Source organism: Capsicum annuum, chromosome 10 (genome assembly GCF_002878395.1).
Source record: "Capsicum annuum cultivar UCD-10X-F1 chromosome 10, UCD10Xv1.1, whole genome shotgun sequence".
NCBI lineage: Eukaryota > Viridiplantae > Streptophyta > Magnoliopsida > Solanales > Solanaceae > Capsicum > Capsicum annuum.
In genome coordinates this window covers 90219142-90241991 of record NC_061120.1, presented here as the reverse complement: position 1 = coordinate 90241991, position 22850 = coordinate 90219142, and the positions used below count along the sequence as shown (strand labels likewise).

Below are 22850 nucleotides of genomic sequence, written 5' to 3'. Positions count from 1 at the left end.
CTTCTTTTGGTTAAATATTGAGGTGCTATTGATTTTCTCCTTTTTCAAACTGCATTGTAATGCTTTTACTTGAGCCAAGGTTCTATTGGTTTCTACCTCCCAAGGTAGGGGTAAGTTCAACATACACACTACCCTCACCAGACCCCACTTGTGGGAGTACACTGGGTATATTGTTGTTGCTGCTATGTCAGCCTTTGACATCTCTGAGCATTTACTGTTTATCTTTTTTCTATTGCTTAGAAAGTAATGCCTTTGGTCATTGAACCAAAATATATTGGATTATCAGGTTGAATGGAAGTGTTTTGAGTAAAGTCATGCCAAGTTTTGATTCCATCACCTTCTGCAAGTAGTATTTAACATCCAAAATCTCATGAGTCATGCTTCAATGTTTTCTTCTTCGACAGAGTATTCCAATATTTGACAATCTTTGTGACGCATTCATGAGTTCTCAGATTGTAAATATAGTTGGTGACATTTTTGACTCATCATTGAATCTAGAGGACACTCACAGACCTACTATAAGGAATGCTACTCAGAAGGATATACAGATGGTCTAAATTCTGGTAAAGATGAAGGTAACCAGGTACAGCTCAAAATGGGTTTGGATGTTGGTGAAGAATTACGCTTTTATAGAGGCTGAATTGATATCTGGAATACTGCAATCCGAGTATAGCCAAATATATCATAGAAAGTTTATTTGAACCTCATTGTGTCAACACAACAATATGAATTGATGGAGTTTATCTGTTGCATCTCTCTGTGCATTCTAGTCCACTTTTAAAGTTTTGTCCTTATGAACAGATATTCTGATTCAAAAGCTGTCTACTGAGGTATTTAGGAGAAAGTACAGAAAAATTTGAAGATAAACCTATAATGCATACAAAAGAAAGAAAAGTATGTGAAAACATTAATGACTAAACACATTTTGAGATAGCTTGATTCTCTAAAGAGACATCCAGTCTTCTATCTAATAGTTATCACAGAGTTTAGAGGTACTCCAAAAATTTACAAAGAACACAAATGTTTTACTATCAAACGTCATTGATTTCCCTCTTTAGCTCTTCCTAAGCAGTCCATTGGAGTTCTATATCCAATTCTTACATACTCGTCCTTTTCTCGTGAGTTTCCAGCATGAGATATTTTCTCTAATATTGGCAGGCATTAACTATTCAACTTGAATAGTGTTTCACAACATAGATCATAGCTATTTTACAACATAGATCATAGCTGATACATAACCAAACAATACTACTCTACTTTCTTTTTGATGGTATTGGTCTCGTTTAGAGTATCAGTCTAGTCACTCAACTAATCCACTCGTAGAGTGTGTTAGGTATAGTAGTAGTCTGGTAGTTGATACTTTGCTCCTTCTTCTTTGTTAAAGCTCGATCGGGATAGATGGGCCTGCCTCGCTGTAAGCACCTTGGGCTCTCCTTTTGCTTTGGCAATTTTGTTCTGAATTTGTGTCACCAAAAGTCCCCCTTCCTGCTACCTATATATATGTGAACATTTGCTTGTTTTGCTATACTCAATATGGCAAGGAATTTTCGCCCATTTAATATGGTTCCGAAGCTTCGTCTCCTCTGTTTCAATAAAACCTCCAAAAAGGTTTTCGATGGCCATAAAAATAGTATCTGACTAGAGATACAGAGGAAGACCCACAATCTGAGTCAAGGTTGTGGTGGTTCTATATCCCTCTCCCATTGTGCCTGATGTCGGACTCTACCATTCTAGCCAAAGAAAAATCTCATTTCGAGTCCAATCTCCAACTATCACATCTTCTTCCGTCTTCCTGCTCATAAATTCAAAGAGGAATCTTCCTTCTCCCATTTCTTAAATATTTAATCCATGATTGATTTTCCAAACCCCCTACTTGCCTATCTTCATATTTCTGACAAAGTAGGGTAAATTTTATCCCTCACTTCAAAGAAACCCACTAAACTCCTTTTCAATACCTCACTTATTGTGCTAGTGTTTTCATCAATAGGAATGGGACCCTTCACCATCAATGCTGGTTCTACATTAACTTCACTAGCACTCCTATTTATCTATTTGCTACTTCTGAGGGCTTGTGTGTAAGGGTTATTCTCGTCCACTAGTCTCTGTTTAATCCTGTTCTTCTCCACCTTCTGGGTAAATATAAATCTACCCATCTTCTCTGCTATGAAATCCTGACCAAAGTTAAAATTCAGTTCTGGGATGATTATGACTGACCTTTTTCTTACATTTATCAAGCTAATATATCTTCCAGACTTGTTAAAATTTCTAGCACATAAGATCTCAAGAAGATTCTCTATTTCCTTCAACCTTTTGACCACATTCCCTTTCGTCTTAGATGCCTTCCTTAGTACTTGGATGATCCAGATCATCTTTTTTTTGTTGGATGATCCAGGTCATTGATCTCTTGCTGAAGGAAGTTCTAGTGATAGCATTTTTTTTGGTAAATTGTAGTTTCATTAACCAAAAAGTATAGTTCCTTACAAAGAATGGTGATTGCTGACCAATCCCTCTCTCTATCCCTGTACTATATACCATATACATACCATATTACAAAGTGCTCATAGGTGCTTTGTAATAGCAGCCTTATTCCACAGGATCAAGTTTAACACATTTAGAACACCAGCTGACTAGGGAAGATTTACCTTTTCCCAGACAACTAATGACTTTTTTGATACCTCAGCTTGCCCTGTCCATAAATAAGATCTGCAGATTGTCTCTATTCATTTCAACACCTTTTTAGGGATCAGGAAAACTTGATGCCAGTAAGATTGCATTCCATATATCACTGCTTTTATCAGTTGTAGCCTTCCTGCATTGCTCAAGAACTTAGCAGACCAACATGTTATTCTTGCTGTGATCTTTTCAACCAGTGGCCAGCATAGTGCTATGGATATCTTCTTTGCAACAATAGGAACCTCTAGCTATTTAAAGGGGAACACACCTTCACAAAAGCCTATTTCTTATAGTATTCCTCTTTTTATCTGTTCAGTAACTCCAGCTAGGAATAGGTAACTTTTGTCAACATTAACCTGTAGCACTGATGCTTGGGAAAATTTCATGAAGGCTTGGTTCATCAGTCTGATAGAGCTTAAATCAGCCTTATAGAATAGCAACAAATCATCAGTAAAACACACATGAATTGCCCCCACTTTCTTGCATCTAGGGTGAAATTGAAACTCCTTATTCTTTGCTAGCCGTTTAAGCACTTTACTTAGGTATTCCATTGCAATCACAAATGATATGGAGACATTGGATCTTTTTGTCTGATGCGTCTTTTACCTTTGAATGGTTTAGTTAAGCCTCCATTTATAGTCAAGGAGTAGGAGATAGAGTTTATACACTCCATGATCCATCCCATGAATTTGCAAGGAAAACCTAGCTCTATCATCAATCTCTTTAGAAAAGCCCAATCTAAGGAATCATAAGCCTTCCTAATGTCTACTTTAAGCACACATCTTGGGGAAATACGTTTTCTGTTGTAACTATTAAATAACTCATGCACAAATAGAATATTATCAGCTATTGTTCTTCCCTCGATAAATACAGACTGAGCTTCTCCTATCAGCTCACCAATTACTTTTATCAATCTACCAGTAAGCACTTTGGTGATGATCTATGTGACCATATCTCTGCAGCCACCAATAGTTCCCAAATTCCCTATCTATTTTACTATAAACTCTATTAGCGCCCACCTGTTTATTGCACCATGTGAAATGACTCCCTGTGGCTTTTAAGGGAGTAAATAGATTTGTTTCAACCATGTCCTTGAATCCTTGCACCTCTTGTTGAGTCACTGGAGCTCCAATCCTATCTTTAAAACTCAAAACATTATTGAAATCACCTATTACTAGCCACTCCCATTGGACCTGTGCTCCTATACTTGTGAGTTTCCTCCATAGTTCGTCTCTCACCCTATTCATTACTAGCATATACTATCATCAGTAAAAAGGAGGTGCTGGTATTGACATTATTTACCTAGCTGTGGATATACTGTGCTCCCACCTCCAACATCTGCACATGTATATGTTGTTTCCCCAACAGCCAGATTCTTCCATTTATGGCCTGATAGTAGTTGTAATGCGCAGTCCAGTCTTTGGCTATATTAGCTTTTATTCTAGCAGCATTATGCTACTTAACTCTGATAGCATTTTTGCTCCTTTTTGTCCATTCATACCACTCCCCTGCTATCCCCGTGATTCGGTTGATATCAAATGACTTAAAGCTAACTGCAAAATAAATACAATCTTCCATTTCTAGAAGAGGGTTAGAGAAATAAATAAAACTGTGACGATTTCCGATGACCGTAAGGATCATCGCAAGGAAAAGTGGTTTTTGACATATATATATAACAGCTTAATGTTTACAAAATATTTTCATTAATTTACATTTAAACTTGGAATAAAGTACTCATTATACTAAATAAAATTGAATTTTATAACATAAAAAGAAATAGAATGCGATTAAAATGTGATTTAATAGATCCTCAAATATTATTCATATATCTAGAATGGCCGAATAACACTACTACATTTATTTCTACTAACATAGCAAAACATTCACTTAGTATTAAAACAACATGAACTAATAAACAATGTGCCACAAAATAAAAATAGAGGATATTATTTAAAAAACAACATGATAAAAATAAGTAAAACTATGGAAAGAAGTATGACCAGTCATCATGACCTTCTATTGGTCCATGACTAGAACCACTTTCATCCACCAAACTTTTTGATGCGCTCCCAACATGAAAATCGCTACTTTGACTAAAACAATCTTCTACTACTGTTGGCGGAGGTGGAGAAATTTGAGATTGTTGGTTGAGTTGTTTCTTCCTTTCATCAAGTTTAGCTCGTGTAAGAGCAGATAACTTTAACAATTCTTTGATTTCTCTAGCATCAAGTTCATCATATTTAGACCCTATCCCGAATAATTGGTTGGACTTAATTTCTCTTATCTTCTTCTTATTTTTTTGCTCAATTTTTTTAATATTTCTTTTTCGCTCCTCCAATTTTCTTGAAAGGTACATTTCATGCTCATCTAACTTTTTGACCTTTCATCCTCAGAATAACTTACAAACCTTGTGAGTGCATTTTGAACATCAGTTTCTTTTAGCCAAGTAATCGGAATGGTTTCTCCTGGACACATAATAGTAAGAGCAACTACTATGTTGCATAAAATTGATAATTCTTTTGTCGTTTTTATTAAACTAGCTATTTTTTCACTTAAACCCATGGTGATGTTTGTTAGACACTCAGTAGAAGATGAACGAATATATGAGAATTGTTAATATTTCTTTGGGAGAAAAATATATGAGCGGATACTTAATTGTTAAGACAGAAGAAGAGGAGCATTGAAATATATTTATAGAGTAATAATGGGTCTTGTTATTATCATCTAGTAAAATGATTTCAGCTAAATATAAATTATTTGTTTCAAATTTGGTAATAAATTTATCAACACAATTTGACTTTGGAAGCTAGTTAATACCATATAGTAAAATAATTTCAAGTAAATCTATATGATCTGCTCCGAATTTAGTAATAAATCTATTTAGACAATTTGATTTGGAAAGTTTGTTAATACAACATATTAATATAGTTTCAAGTAAATCTAGATAATCTTGTAAGAATTTGGTAATAGATTTATTAAGACAATTTGATTTTGGAAGCTTGTTTATACCACATATTAATATTATATCAAATAAATTTAGATAATCTAGTTAGAATTTGGTAATATATTTATTAAGGCACATTGATTTTGGAAGCTTTTTCATACCACATATTAATATTTCAAGTAAATCTAGATAATTTGGTACGAATTTGGTAATAAATTTATTCAGACAATTTGATTTTGGAAGCTTGTTTATACCACATACTAATATGATTTCAAGTAGATCTAAATTATTTCATCCGAATTTGGTAATAAATTTACCAATTTTATTTTGGAAGAATTAAGTATGTTCTTAAAATGCTCCAATATTTACAACTTTATACCTTATGTAGGGAGTTGTTAAATCCTAATAACCAATGGTTGACATTGCACAAATTTTTAATTCTTGTTGGCTCAATATTGTTCATATTACAACAACTTTATTACATTTTAGAAATACTAATAGATTTGACTTATTATAATTAATTAGAAAGTTCAAATATTATGGACAATGTCAGTATGCGTATTATGGAATATATCATTCTTACTAATATAAATCTCTCTTTGTATTTCAAAGAAACTACACAAATTTATGTGAAGTAAAATCAAAATAAGGTTATTTATTTTGCAAAGAATCAGTCGTAGAAGAGAATTTTTTTTGAGAAGATAACATTTGTATATATTAACTAAGCCAGTGCATGGGTTGCACTGAAAACCATATTTATAGCTTATCATAAAACTGAAAACTGAATCTAAATCCTAAACAGAACATAGGATGTCTATAATGGATTCAATATCCTCTTATTACATTTTCTTGCACCAGAAGCAAAAATGTTGATGCAGTTTAGTTTGATCATTTGAAGATCACAGCTCTTGCTCTCAAAACATCTAGCATTTTTTTCTTTTCGAACAGTCCATCAAATACATGCTGGAACAATCCTTCATCTGTCTTTGTCTGCAGCTCAACTCATGTTTCTTCCCAACTGTAAAGAAGATGTGTGATTTTGTTTGGCATAGCCCCTTTGGCTAATGAAAATCCTCCAGAGTTGGTTAGTAATCCTGCAATGTAAAAACAGATAGTTGACTGTCTCAACCTCTTCCCCACATAGATAGCATATGGAACACATGGAGAACTTCCTCTTCTTGAGATTTTATTGTGTCAATATTGTTTTTATTTTTTTCAGAAGTCAGCTAAAATAGGCCACCTTGAAAGGGGTTTTAGGTTTCCAAATCTACTTCTAAGGCCAAGGAGATGAATGATGTCCACCTTGATTCAACAACTTATATGCAAATTTGACCTTAGATGTGCCGTTGCTATCACTGCTCCACCACAATCTGTCATGCCCATTCCTTGTTCCTTTAAACTCCTCCAAGCTTCTGAAGAAATCAGCCATAATTTCAATTTCCCAATCATTGAAATTCCTTCTAAACTGAATATTCCATCCTTGTTGTGTCTAACTTTTAGCTAGGCTCATGTCTTTATTCACTGCCAGTTCATGCAAAACTGGAAATAAACTCTTCATATTAGATGTGCCTAACCACTTATCTTCCCAGAACGAAACCTTGATCATATTGCATACCTTGATAGTTGTATTGTCCTTGAATAAAGGCCATCAAATTCTAATTGACTTCCATACACTTACCCCATATGGTGTTAGAACCTCATTTATCATCCACTTGTTCCTCTTTCCATATTTATCTTGAATTACTTTTCTCCCATATGCTTGAGGCTCTTGTGAATACCTCCATAACTATTTAAGTCTGAGAGACTTGCTTTGTAATTTTAAATTTCTTACTCCTAAACTCCCTTGTTTCCCCCATGGAACCTTGTTCCACTTGACTAAATGTTGGATAGTAAAATTATTTTCTTTGATCCCTTTTCATAGAAAATTTCACCTTATTTTATATGATCTCTGTATCACCTCAATAGGAATGGAAAAAATGGACATCATATAAGTAGGCAAGGCATCCGAAACTAAATTAATGAGAGTGACTCTGCCTTCGAAGGAAATATACTGAGATTTTCACTTAGTAAGCTTCTTCTCACATTTTTCAATCACAAGATTCCAAATGTTTAGAGTCTTTGACTTGGCTCATAAAGGCATGCCCAGATAAACAGTAGACAAAGAACCTATTTCTCCTCCCAAAATCCTAGACATATCCACCATAGTTGAGACTTAATTAATAGGTTACAACTAACTTTTTCTCCGATTGATGTGCAATCCTGAAACACCTTCAAACAACACCAAGCTTGGTTTTAGAATCAATAGTTGCCTTTCATCCACATCACAGAATATTAGTGTGTCATCAACATATTGTAAGTGAGTTACTTCCATGTTGCCAGTTGAATTTAAGGTTGGAGTAGTAGCTACCTCAAAACCCATAAGGCATTTATTTTCTCTGGCCACCTTAATCATATTATTTAGGCCCTCTATGACAATGATAAAAGGAAATAGGGAAAGAGGATCTCCCTACCTCAGACCCTTTAAGCAGGGAAGAAACCTTCAGGTGCACCATTTATAAGGACTGAGAATTTGACAATGGAGATGCAATATCTCATCCACTAGATCTACCTCCTTCCAAAATCCATACATGAAAGCATTCTAAAAAAATTCCCAATTCATATGGTCATATGCTTTTTCTATGTCTAACTTGCACAAAGTTTCGACCTTCTTCTATGTGATTCTTGAGTCAATTACTTCATTTGCAATTAGAATAGCATCCATTATTTATCTATTCTTAATGAATGCCATTTATTGGACATCGACCAGCTTGTCAACTACTTTCTTTAGTCTCTCAGTAAGCACCTTGGAGATTAGCTTATATATACTTTCTATAAGACTAATGGGCCTGAAATCTCTCAACTCCTTAGCTCCATTTTTATTTGGGATCAAATCAATGTAAGTTGCATTAAATCTCTTCTCAAAGATACCATTGGAATGGAAATTCCTGAAAGTGTCCATGATATCTGCTTTCACCAGGTCCCAACACTTGATGAAAAAACCCATTGTATACCTTATTGACCTGGAGATTTGTCCATGGCGCACAACTTTAAACATGATAGCACCTATTATTCCTCAAACTCCCCTTGTAATATTTCACTTTCATATACAATGACCATTAGACAATTAATCAAATTACTGAAAGGTCTTCTGCCTGTGGTTTCTGAATGAAGCCTCTATAAACACCAATGGCCTCCCCTTTAATTATCTCCGAATCCCTTACGTTTCTTCACGACTCAACAATTGATATATATTATTTATCCTCCTGTGTGCATTGGCTACTATGTGGAAATACTTTGTATTTCTGTCCCCATCTTTCAACCACAATGCTTTAGATCTTTGTCTCCATGCAAACTCTTTATTCTTAAGGTGTTCTTCAAATTCCATAAGCAAGGATGCCTTTAAAGCTGATTCTTTTTTGTTAGGACTCTGCTTTCCATCACTGTGATATGAACCATTTGTAATCCCAAATTGCCCAAAAACAGTTTTACTCCATTTCTCTAGTTTACCTTTTAAGGCCTTGAGCTTATAACATAAGATATAATCAGGCTTACCAGTAAACACAAAGGAATCCCATGACTTTTTAACTTGTTCCACAAAACCCTCTGTGTTGAGCCACTAATTATCGAATTTGAAATAGAATTTACTAGGACCCCAATCTCCACATAGTAAAGCTATAAGGTTGTGGTCAGAACACAATCTCTGCAGCACAACCTGTTTGATTTTACTGAAGCTATCATCTCACTCTTTGATATCAAAATTCTATCAATTCTAAAAGCAACATTATTATTGTCACCTTTGAACCAAGTAAAATTACTGATACGCCCAAATTACAACTCTCTTACAAGAGTGTAAGCAGTCGTTGTCAAATATATAACCCAATTACGTTAGGGTTGAATCCCACAGGGAATAAGGTGCTAATTAAGTCATATGCAGATTATTTGACTTTTAATCATCTGGTTTCACAAAATAAAAGGGGGGTTTTGTTCGAATGACAAATTAATAGTTTAGAGTTGAAAGTAATGAGACACGTGTTGTAGTGTTTGAATATAGAGAAATAACAAGCTAGAGTTATATTCATCTTGTTATTTCAATACTTTCTAACTATAGATTTTATGAATTCTTACATATATTGTACTTATAGAGAAACGTATTTAAAAGTTCAATCCAAGCTTTTTTCAACCTTTAAGGAAGATTCACTTTAGTTCTCTCGACCCAAAAGTGTTTAAAGTAATTATATGCAATCCCCAAGCCATTAATCCGATTAAGACATTAACTTATAAGCTAGAGGTTAAAAACTCTTAACTCCTTGTCACTACTCCCTTTTCCCAACAACAACTTCCCTATTCGAGCAAGTTACATTTTATGGCACACTCTCAATGTTTACAACTATGAGAATTCATTATAATTTAAGAGAATAGGATATAAGAAACAAATGTAGAATGAATTCAAAAACCCATAGTGTAGATTGTAAATTACAAGGATAACCCTTACTAAAAAGTTTAGCCACTCATGAATATAAAGAACATCAAATCAATCAAACTAATCATACCAAACTCTAAAGATGTTTTGGTGTTGTTTGCAGCTTACAAGATAAACCCTTCTCCCAAAGATGTCTTAGCCGCCGCTTCTCCTTTCTAAAATTACATAATGATCGTTCAAAATCAGATTTGGGTATTTTTAATAATTTTTTTCAAATTACCCCTAAGTCCCTAGACTTAATTGATATTACTAAATAGCCTTGGATTAAAATTTTATGGTGCCACACAATCTCCAATTAAGCTAATTTGCTTGTGTCATATGCTATCCGCATTGCATGATTTCTTTATGTCTCTATCTGGACTTTTTACACCTGAAATCGTGCAATTCATATAGGTTAGCTCATTTACATCAAAAAAAAATAAAATAAAAACATATGATTCCAGGCACTTTTCTCTTTAAACTTAGCTGATAGATAAGTAAATTATGGTGCTTAGGGATACAAATACACCCAAGATCACCACCTCACACTTAAAGCTTTGTTCATCCTCGAATAAATTATCTACTTATGAACACTACACAAGGCTCCAATCTGATTAATTAAGAATAAAATGCTAAAGTTAGACCCACATAACACATATGAACAACAAGTCTTATTTTTGAGTATGCTCTATAGATTCATGAATAACTACTAGAAACTTCATACCCTCAAGAATATACTCACCAAGTTGGCAAACTTATGTATATTGCTCAATCAAAGAGATAATATGAATCATCCAACTATCATCAAACACGTGTCCTCACCACAAGAGAGTTACCTATACTTACATAGATGCAGTTTATCACAACATGGGTATAAGAATCAAATTACGCTCACCCTCTAAAAAAAATTCATAAGTTACACAAGATGAACCATAAGCTTGCCCTTAGTGTAGTACTCTACTAATGTCAGAGTGTTAAAGCTCAGGATCAATTAGGTATTTAAGGGTTGTAATGTAGGCTAAGGGATAGGTAGGAACTATTTTGGTTAAGAATAGTGACTATTTTTCCTAGTCTCTTTAACACATCACACTTTTCATTAAATTCACCTTTAACAACCAATTTCCACCACTTATGTCTACCCACATCTTTTGTTTTTCTCCATATCATTAAGCTTATTCACATATACTATGGTGATAGTATTTTCTATGCACATTTTATTTAATTTGAACAATCTTTATTCTTTTTATTACACAATCCCCAACCACAACACTTATCAATTTTCAACACCAACAGCTATTACTTATGGGCTTCAATTTCACCTTTTCCCTACTTAAATTTCAAACACCTTAACTCAATTAATTTTTAACTAAAGTGCTTAGGAGCTTTGGATTCAATTACGGTCAATCAAAGAAGGAGATACAAGCTATATATGAGGCTGCCAAAGAAAATAAACTAAAGGCTCAATGGGATTAACTAGGATTATGCACAAGGGTAGGTAAAAAGGGGTATAAAATATGGCTATCAAAGAAGTGCCTATATCATCTCCTAAACCCACATTCTTTATTTCACTTTGCATACACACCAGACAAGTTCTAGATATCAAGTTTTACAAGGAATATGCAAAGCCTCACAAATACATGACATATGCTCAACTCAAGTAGGATCATTATAGACTCTTAACCAAACAATCATATGAATTCAACATTAAGCCAACAATGCTCAAGAATCATAAATTGGAGCCTAGGTATCTAAAAAATAATCATTCATCTACCTACTCTACACGTTCTTTCAAAAATATATCATGCTTGTGTTATATCATCATGTAACCAACAAGAGCACTTAAATTTAATTTTATGAAAGAGGAGTTTCAATTGTTAATCTCAACACATGACTAATTTTCTCTTAAGACAATTGTCATCCATCCATCATCGAGAAAAGCACCTAACTATGACTTTATTTCACAACTTCTAAACTAAAAATAAAAGAACATAAAACATAAGACAAAGAACAAACCAAAAGAACAAAATGACTACGCCTACCAAATTAAAGAAGTCTACTAAAGTGAAGGTACTAATTATTACAAACCAAAGTAGTAAGCAAGTTTATAAAATGTAGCAGCATGAATATATTTAAGAAGCACTTTTTACCCAGGCACCCCACACTTAAGCATAGCACTATATCTAGTGCAAATAAAAGAATAAAGAACCTGGTCCTAATAGTAATCCTCAACATCAGGGGTCATACCACTTGTGTCAGAATCATGCTCACTAATCTACTAGCCTTCGATCCTCATCAGTTGGCACATCATCATCCACGGGCTCTTACAAAGTGGCCCCTACCCTACACAAGGCTCTGGCATGATCAGTCATTGGGTAGTCGTAATCCAACTGACGCAACTCCTCAGTGGTAGGTGCACGGCCACCACACATCATGGTTAGGTTCATCATACCATAGAGATGGCAGAAGAAACTATCATCCCGTGCATTTCTTTCAGCGGTAGTAAGAGCTGGTCCTTGGCTCGAGTCTGATTCTTTAACTTTGGTAACATCAACTCTCTTTAGACTTAATAGCAACTTATGATCAGTTGGCACTTCCTCAATCCTATTATCTCTCAAGAGTTTAGTCAACAAGACTCCAAAATTGAATCATGTGTTTTTTTTCTAAACTTAGCTAAATTATCTCTTAAGAGTTTAGTCACAGGCTCGTAGCTGACTGTCCTTTTATTCATCACGAGGTCCTTAAAAAATTTATCATATCCCGACATTTGCTTTAATGCCTTAACTAAATGCATATTCATTGTTAACTACTTCAATATATCCATGAATTTTCTAAACTTACCTTTATCTTCTTTTTTCTTCCATCTGCGTGGAAATGGAGGTGGTATCTTTGGTATTCTTGCTGGAGTAGTCTCTACCTTTTTTCCTTTGCTTTGCTCCGCATTATTAACCTGCTTTGACTCAGATGGTTTAATCTAACTGCACTTTTATTTTCTAAGATGTTTAGCTTCTCAAACCTCACAGGATATTCATCATGTACCTCCTCTTCTAACTCTACATCACCAAGATGAGAAGGTGTTCCAAAAGTGGATCAGGTAATACCTTACCACTCCTAATGGTAATAGCCATACATGAACCATCATTTCTCGAGTTCTAGACTAGGTCACTTGGTAGAGTCCCAATTTTTCTTTGATTGAATGCTATCGGGTACACTTTGAAATGGAGCTAATAACATTAATTGTAACACCCCTCCTTTTTCAAGCTAAAAATTGGACCATCGTTCCTACGTGTGTAAACTTTAATCCCATAACTAATATTTAAATTCATGTGTCATGATATTTATCCTAGTGTGTTAGGTGATTATGAGGTGAAAAATGTTCATGGACATTACTTAGATCAAAGTTGAACTAAGAGCCTTTGAATCATCCAAAGTTTGGTATTCGATTCTACAAGGGTCAACTTTGAACGTTTATAACATTTGATGTATGTGGAACTTTTTAGCTCAAGACCTACCAAATTGTAGATAATTGAATCATCTTTCCCTCTATACCAATTTCACCTAAATCCGATACCCGAGCAAAAAGTTATAGCATTTTTGTATGAGGCAGTAAGCTGCAGCGATTACACCGCTCGGCGGTGCCTACAGCGGTGGAACTAATAGTGCTCAATGGTAAGAATCAAAGTTGGGATTGTATAAAATAGTAGGTAACTGTGATTACACCAATCGGCGGTGCCTATAGCGGTGGCACTAATAGCGCTCAACGGTGAGCATCAAAATTGAGATTTCTGCTAAAACTTTTAATTTCAAGGGGAAGTCTTGTCTTTTCCCATCTTTATAGCATGACGAAGCAAACCTTGATGTGTGGTGGCTGTGCACCTACCGCTGAGGAGTTTAAAGATAGTCCCACAGACCTTAGAATACTTAGTTCGAAGAATAGGATCCGAATATTGATTTTTGTTTCTTGGAAATCTTAAACTTAAAGTATGGATTCTTGATCTTTTGGGAGGGAGGTTAGGGTTTTATTCTTGAAAAATTTGAAAAGAAAAAAAATTGTTCAAATTAAATAAGATGTGTATAGAAAATACTCCCACCTTAGTATATGTGAATAAGCTTAATGAGATGGGGCAAAACAAAAGATGTGGGTAGATATAAGTGGTGAAATTTTTTTATTAAAGGTGAATTGAATGAAAAGTGTGATGTATTAAAGCACTTAGGAAAAATAGTCACTATTCTTAACCAAAATAGTTCCTACCTGTCCCTTAGCCTACATTACAACCCTTAAAGACCTAATTAATCCTGAGCTCTGACATTAGTAGAGTACTACACTAAGGGAAGGCTTATTGTTCATCTTGTGTAACTTGTGAATTTTTTTTGAGAGGGTGAGTGTAATTTGATTCTTATACCCATGTTGTGATAAACTGCATCTATGTAAGTGAGTATGGGTAACTCTATTGTAGTAAGGGCACATGTTTGATTATAGTTGGGTGATTTTTATGATCTCTTTGATTTAGCAATATACATGAGTTTGCTAACTTGGTGAGTCTATTCTTGAAGGTAGGAAGTTTTTAGTAGTTATTCATGAATCTATTGAGCATGCTGAAAAATAAGACTTGTTGTTCATAAGTAGATAATTTGTTCGAGGACGAACAAAGTTTTAAGTGTGGGGTGGTGATCTTGGGTGTATTTATACACCTAAGTACCAGAATTTACCCATCCATTAGCTAAGTTTGAGAGAAAACTGCGTGGATTCATATGTTTTTATTCTGCTTTTGATGTAAATGAGCTAACCTATATGATTAGTACGATTTTATGTGTAAAAAAGGAAGATGGAGACATAAAGGAACCATGGAATGCAGATAGCATATGACATAATCCAAGGCTATTTAGTCATATAAATTAAGTCTAGGGACTTGGGGGTAATTTAGGAAAACTATTAAAAATACCCTAAGCTGATTTTGATTGATCATTCTGTAATTTTTGAAAGGAGAAATGGCGGCTAAGACATCTTTGGGAGAAGGGTTCATTTTGTAAGCTGCAAACAACATCAAAGCATCTTTAGAGTTTGGTATGATCAGTTTGATTGATTTGATGTTCTTTATGTTCACGAGTGGCTAAACCAGTGTTGTAAAGGCGCTTGCCATGTCACCTATGGCGAATGGCGAGGCGAGGCATAGTCTCCTCTTGTCGTCGTGGCGAGGTAAAATTCAAAAGGCGACGCCTTTTTAAGAAAGGTGACAAGGAAAGGCGACGATGGCATCAACTTTTTAATTTTTTAATTTTTAAAAATTAGGGGTTTTGGGTTAAAAGTTAGTTTTAGGGCTTATTTTCATATTTTGGCTATACCAACTTACTTATTAGCAAGTGCATCTGCTACCTACTAACAGCTCACAAGTTTGACTTCAACTCCGACGACCGGCGACGCTACTCCGGTAAGTCTTGATTTCTATTTTTTTCTTCTTTCTTCTTCTCCTTCTTCTTAATCCGGCGGCTGAACATTGGCATGCTATTTTTCTCTTCCACTTTTTCTCTTTTTCTTCTATTTTGTAACATTGATACATTGTTACAACACACTGGCTCACTATAACAGACTAGCAATAAGTTGTAAGCAGTAAGCACCGCATAAATGTATTATGTAAATTTTAGTATCTATCTACTATCTATTTTTAATTTTTGACTTGAAATATTTCCTAATATATTAGTGCTATTGACATTTTGATCATTTATATATTATTTTAATTTTTTTTTATATTAATTATCGCTGCACAGTCAAAAGGCGATCGCCTGGCCCCACGTGGCGAGGTGGAGCCTTGTCGCCTTCCAAAACACTGGGTTAAACTTTTTAGTTAGAGTTATGGGATCCTTGTAATTTACAATCTACACTATGGGTTTTTGAATTCATTTTACATTTGTTTCTTATATCTTATTCTCTTCAATTATAATGAATTCTCATGTTGCAAACATTGAGAGTGTTCTATAAAATGCAGCTTGCTCAAATAGAGAAGTTGTTGGGAAAAGTGAGTAGTGACAAGGAGTTAGAGATTTTAATGTCTAGCTTATAAGTTAATGCCTTAATCGGATTAATGACTTGGGGATTGCGCATATTTACTTTAAACACTTTTGGGTCGAGAGAACTAAAGTGAATCTTTTCTTGACGGTTGAAAAATGCTTGGACTGCACTTTTAAATACGTTTCTCTATAAGTACAATATATGTATAAATTTCTTTCTCCCCAAATTTCTTTCATTATATCTTATATATCCCCCTCTAACTTAGATTCCTGTAAGGAAATGATATTTGCCTTTCAGTTGAATATTAAACTCTTCACAAATCTACTCTTTTCCCCGCTATTCAATCCCCTAATACTCCAGGACACAAGTTTCACCTTCATTGTAGAGCTTTGACCTCTTTCCCTCCCTCTCTTTTCCCATTACTTTTGAAATTAATGTCAGAAGAAGCAAGTCTTTTCAGTTCTCAAACCCCCTTCTACCTTGGCCTTTTGCTAATGGAATCATCTTCCATTTTTGAGCCTGTCTGCAGTTGTAAATTTGCATTAGAAGATCTAATGACTCCTCTTCATGCCCCCAAAAATCAACACCAAACATCTTCCGCAGCTTAACTAAATTCTGCCTTACTCACATAGATGTCTCTTTTTCTTTTTGAATTGTAAGAGTCATCTCATTTTGGATTGGTTCCACATCCTCCACCAACCACTCTTCAATTTGTTTGTCACTCTGCATGTCTAATATGAAGTGTTGTTCCTCCTGAATTTCCAGAGATAGATCAGTCTTAACACTGCTTTCCTCCATCACTTCCGCCTCAATTATACACATTGCATTGTTTCTTGGGTCTGCAATTGGAGTACCTTGGCCTGCATAGACTTCATTTGTCACTGTTTCTAGTTCTAGTTCGAGAAAGCCTCTTATAAGAGTTTGAACTTGCTCATTTGTTTTAGAACATATTGGATTGAAAAAAACTTCCTCTCTTCGGCCTGATAAGTCATTGAAAATGACATTTGCACTATCAGGCCCAGGTTTCTTCTTTCTGTTGCCCTGGCCCAAACTATGTCTAAAAAATACTTGGGTCTCCATGTCCTTAACACGTGACTCTAGGGGCTCATTTAAAAAAAACCCAACAGTCAAAAGTGCCCTCGTGTACTTGTCTGAACTCTATCAGAGTTCAAAATAGGCTCTTTGTCCTCATCCAGTAGAAGACAAATCTTTTACCAATTGTTCCGATGTAGATGGAAGACCTCTGGACTCTTTGCTATACTCTGCCAGCTCTGGCAACTCCAACTGATGATTTTTTCTTCATGCCGCGTCAATTCTGTAATCAAACTTTCTTTTTCACACAAATAGGGATAAAAATTTTTATTCTGTCTCTTTCAATCGATACCTCATTAGGGAAACTTCGGCCAACACCTTGAATTTTGATTTTTGCCCACTTCAAGTATTTCTTCAAACCTGTCTCCTCCTCAGTTTCAACCCAACCTCCACAGAGGTTCCCAATTTCTGTAAAGATACTTTGTGACCATAACTGTAGTGGCACTCCCAACGCTCTTATCCAAGTGGTTTTGGGGTTTTTAATGGAGTTTTTACATCCTATTGCTGGGTTCCACCATTAAAGATTGATTCTGATCTTCCCCCATCTCCATTCTCTCTGAATGATTTGTTCAGCCATGTTCCTGTTCGAAAATTCGAAAAGGAACATGTTGTTGGCCATTTCGTAGATATTGATCCCAAATACAGCCTACCAAGTGACTGCACTCCGCCACCTGATGTCTGATAAGGATGTGAGCTCTGTTTCTCCCTCTTTGAAAGAAGCCACTATGCATCTCTTGAAAATTCCGATGTCTCTTACCCCTAGTGACTCTATAACTTGAAGGTATCCTTCGTTGTACGAGATCGTCATCTCTCACAAGGTATTTGACTTCCATTTGCTTTCCCCAGCAACTTTGACATACGGCAGATCCCTCTTAAATAGTCTGGGTTGTACAACATTCTTCAGTTGGAGAGGGCATTGAATAAACCTCTTTATCTTAAAAGCTACCTCACTCCGTCCCTGATTTAAAGCTAGATCTGGGACTATTAATACTGACCTTTCCAGACCATTTAGAGTAAGAATGCTCATGAATATACCATCTTCATTCACTTCCCTGGTGCAGAAAGTCTCGGAAATTTTTTCTTTGTATTTCCATCTTCTGATCCCTTTCTCCTTGTCCTTAGAAGCTTCCTTAAGGATGGTATAGAGCCATTTCATGACTTCCGCACTCATGGAAGGCCTTCTCATCATGTTACGGCTTCTCTCCACCCATTCAAACCAGATATCTCTCCCCACTGTCCATCTAGTGATATGGAAAGACTTGAAGGCAACATTGAAGTAGATCCTATTTTCTTCCATTAGTGGTCTTAAAGAACTGAGAATGATAAGAAAAGAGAAGAAAGAAGAGTTAGCTACCACAGGAAATGGAAGCTTAAAATAGAAAGAAAGGATGTTTCCGGCAAAGAAGTTATCCTTCCTCCTAGGAATTAGGAGAGAAGGGATCTTGGGAGTAGTGCCAGAGACCTTTTCTAACTGCAGGCTTGACTCTCTCCCTTTGTTCAAAATTGGAAGAGCAAATTTCATTTAAAAAAATGCTGGAACTGTATATTTGTCATGTATTATCACTCGTAGAAGAGAATTTAGCTTACTAAAAACGTCTTGAAAACTATAACGTTGTCTAAAATAGTAAAGATCTATGTTGCTCGGACTCTTCAAAAATGTCAGCGGGTGCACGTCGGATTTGGCAAAAGTAGTGTATTTTTGAAGAATCCGACATGGGTGTAGCATCAAAAGTAAATAGTCTGCGCAACTTTGGTAAAGACAAGAAAGTAAAGATAGAGGGAGTCTGGCATCACTTTGAACGCCACCTATCTTACCAAAACTCCCAAAGAAATTCGCCTCGAACAAAATATCAGCGAGGCCTGCTAGCACTAGGATCTACACAAAAAAGATGCAGCAAGACTAATATGAGTACAATAACACTTTCACACAGTAGGCATCATAGACTGATCGAGCGAGAGTTAGACAAATTGGAATTGACCGAGTTTATCTGTTGCATCTCTCTGTCCATGCTTGTCCTCTTTTGAAGTTTTTTCCTTATGAACAGATATATTCTGATTAAAAATCTGTCAATTTGAGCCATTCAAGAGAAAGTATAGAAAAAAGTTGAAAGTGAGAGACATTTAGTTCATACTATGATTGTCATGACTTTTTAGTTTGTTTTATCATCAGAAGTGTTCTATTTTAACAAGTACTAGTATTCAAAAGTTGAATAGGTTGCATTTTCTTTTAAATGAAGCTGCTTGTTTTCATTATGTTTGAATGATGATCTACACAAAAGGAAAAAAAAGAAGCTATGTACATATTAAAGTTTGTGGTTTAATCCAAACTTTCTCCGCAGACCCCACTTTTGGGATTTCAGTGGGTATGTTGTTGTTTTTTGTATTTTACTCTAAGCTTCCAAAGCTTTTCTGTATTCTTATATCGAATTTGCACACCACCAAGAGCACAACCATTATAGTATATATTTGGCTGCCATTTTCTCTTATTTCTGTGGTCTATTTGATATGGAGCAGTATTCTTCACAGTGCTTGAGAAAATGCTCCAGTCTTGGCCTTGCATAGGCTACTTCAGAATGGACATTTAAGTGTATCCACATACAGAGCTTGTTGAGATAAAAACTATCTTTAGTTGCTTGTTTGCTTGAATGCTGCCTAAACCTCTCTTGGTTATATAGAGGTGCTGTTGATTTGCTCCTTTTTCAAACTGCTTTGTAATGCTTTTACTTGAGCCAAGGGTCTATTGGAAACAACTTCTCTACCTCCCAAGGTAGCGGCGCTAAGGTCTGCACACACTACCCTCCCGAGAACTCACTTGTGGGATTACAAGGAGTATGTTGCTGCTAAGTCAGCCTTTGACATCCGTTGCTGCTAAGTCAGCCTCTGACATTTCTGTGCATTTACTATTTATCTTCTATTGCTTGGAAAGTAATGCCTTTGGTCATTGGACCAAAATACATTGGATTATCAGGTTGTGTTATAAATGGAAGTGTTTTGTGCAATGTCTTGCCAAGTTTTGATTGCATTACCTTCTGTCAAGAAGTATTTAACATCTAAAATCTCACGAGTCACGCTTCCATGTTTTCTTTTCCAACAGAGTATTCAATATTTGATGGTCTTGGTGAAGTATCCATGAGTTCTCAGACCGTTAATACACTTAAACATTTTCATTGAATCTAGAGGACATTCAAGAAGGCTATTTGGAAGGCTATACGGATGGTCTAAATTCTGGTAATCAAACAGATGGATGAATTTCTCCATAAATACCCCTTCTCTGGTCCATAGAACGAGTCCGCCACTGATGTTATTGACTCTTTGAGATTTTGATATTAGAACTATTTGTGCAACTCTGAATATTAGACTTGAGTATGATGGGTGTCCCAAAGCCTCTGGGTTCGATAAGTCCGGATTCTAACTGGTCTAATCATCAATGGTCTGATCAGGTACTTTCCTTGTAGACAGAATATAGCTAAGAGATGCTACATTCATACCCTAGTAGATGCGTGATGTCTATAAGCATTAATGATCTGATAGTTTATTTTGACTGAAGAAACAACATTTCCTGAAAGCACATTTACTTCTATTATGTTTAGGAAATTTTGTATTGCACTCTGGTAGATGTGTGATTATTTAAGTTATAATCATGTTTTGAAGACAATTTATTCAAGCTTTTTGTAGATTAGTACTTTCTCAGATTAGGATTATGATGAAGCCATAATGTAAATCATCTATCTAAGTTGTGCGGACTCTTCACTTTCGATGTCAAATCCATGTCAGATTCTCCAAAAATATTCTACTTTTGGAGAATCCGATACACACCTATTGACAATTTTGAAGAGTTCGAACGACATAGTCATCTATAGTTATGATGATAAATTTACAGCATAATACATAAACGTGTCTTTTAACTTGGCGTCACTCGGCATCTATGCCTCCAACTTTAAGCGTTTATAAGTAGACACTTAAACTATCATAAAGTTGACCAAGTAGACATACCTGTCCTACATGACAAATCTCACACGATTTGACATGCAAGATGCGTGCATCTCATACGATTTTCATGTAAGAATCATGTGTTTGTTCAATTTGATGCTAGTTTAAGGGTATACTAGTGCAAACCCAAAGTTGATGGATATAGATATCAACTGAAGTCAAATTAAAACACACTTCTGTGTATTATGTCAATATTTGATCTCTAGTAAGTAGACAAATGCCAATATTTATTTCAATCTCTTGTAAATAAATGATTTTCTAGGTCAGGTGACCACTAGGCTTGATGTAAGTGGAGACTAACTCTCCAAAAGTAATTTTCTCATAAAATAGGCATGATAATAAGGAGTCAGGCTGAGCAAAAAATGCACAATAAAAATAATAATCAAACGACAGAGTTTTCCTAAATATTTTGTAGCTTCTCGAAGATTAGTACAAATAAGATGTCTTCGTACCGTTCTGCAAGACTATTATACTTGCTCTTATACTCATGCGATAGGCATATCATGCCTTGACATAAAATTCACACGACTGAAAAAGGCACACGAGTCATGATGATGTCTATTCTCACCCCAATGTAAGTCAAAAATAAATTAGATAAGTGAAACTAAACAATCAACACGTTTAAAACCATACGAATCTTTAATAGAGTTTAAAACCATAGGAATCTTTAATAGAATTAAAATGCAAATTTTAACAAAATACAACTCCATCCATATATCGTAAATCGCTATGTAACGCAAAACATAAGATGATTCTTTTTAATTGTCCAATCCTTGATGGAAAGAGTTACATGCTGGTGGGAGGCGTTAGGTATCCTATAGCAGGGGCAGACAAGGGGTTCTGAACCTCCTTTAGCAGAAAATTATACTATTTATACATGGTTAAAACTCAGTCAAGCCATGATCTATAGAACTCAGTCAGTCATGTGACTTAGGAAACCTCAGAAATCTCATGATCTCAGTAAATTCTCAGATAGTAGTACTATTCTGTCAGTCAACGGAAGTCGGTTACTCAGTCCATGCACAGTTAGTAAATTATGACCATCTCTTCAGATGGGAGTAGGAATTAGCACCGAGTGAACCCAAGGATGAGAGCTCACCTATTATATGAGGGTGTGATTCTTAGCAGTCATCCTTGCGTTCCGGAACCAGCATAGGTTGAGACATCGTAGCCTGCTGTATGAGGGTGGATGAGGTGGCTTAACCTGTTATATGAGGGTTCCCACCGTTCTTACTAGAGTTACCTGTTATATGAGGGTTGCTCACACGTTGTCCTTACCAGTGGCGCTGTATTGAAACCCTTCCAGTCAGGGCAGAGATTGGACCCCAGCTTAGCCATAATGGTACATGTGGGGCATGTCGGTTAAGTAACTACCTCCCACAGTCTCAGTCTCAGTTTCAGTAATAAAACTCAGATAGTTTTTCAAAATATCAGGACTATCAGATACATCCAACTCAGATACAATATGGAACTCAGCTAGTTCCACCACATTCATGACTGTCAGATACGGTCACCCATGTTATCATTATTACCATTTCTCTAAACTCATATTACTAGTATCCATCTTCATGACTGTCAGATACGATCAAGCATTTCAGTTCCTTATATTCATGGATGCCAGATACAGTCAATCAGATTAATACTTTATA

General features: G+C 35.5%; 1 pseudogene; it reads left to right on the top strand.

The window, feature by feature from the left end:
* Nucleotides 1-440: 440 nt before the first annotated feature.
* LOC124887998 lies at nt 441-20885 on the top strand (annotated as a pseudogene).
* The last annotated feature ends 1965 nt before the right edge of the window (nt 20886-22850 follow it).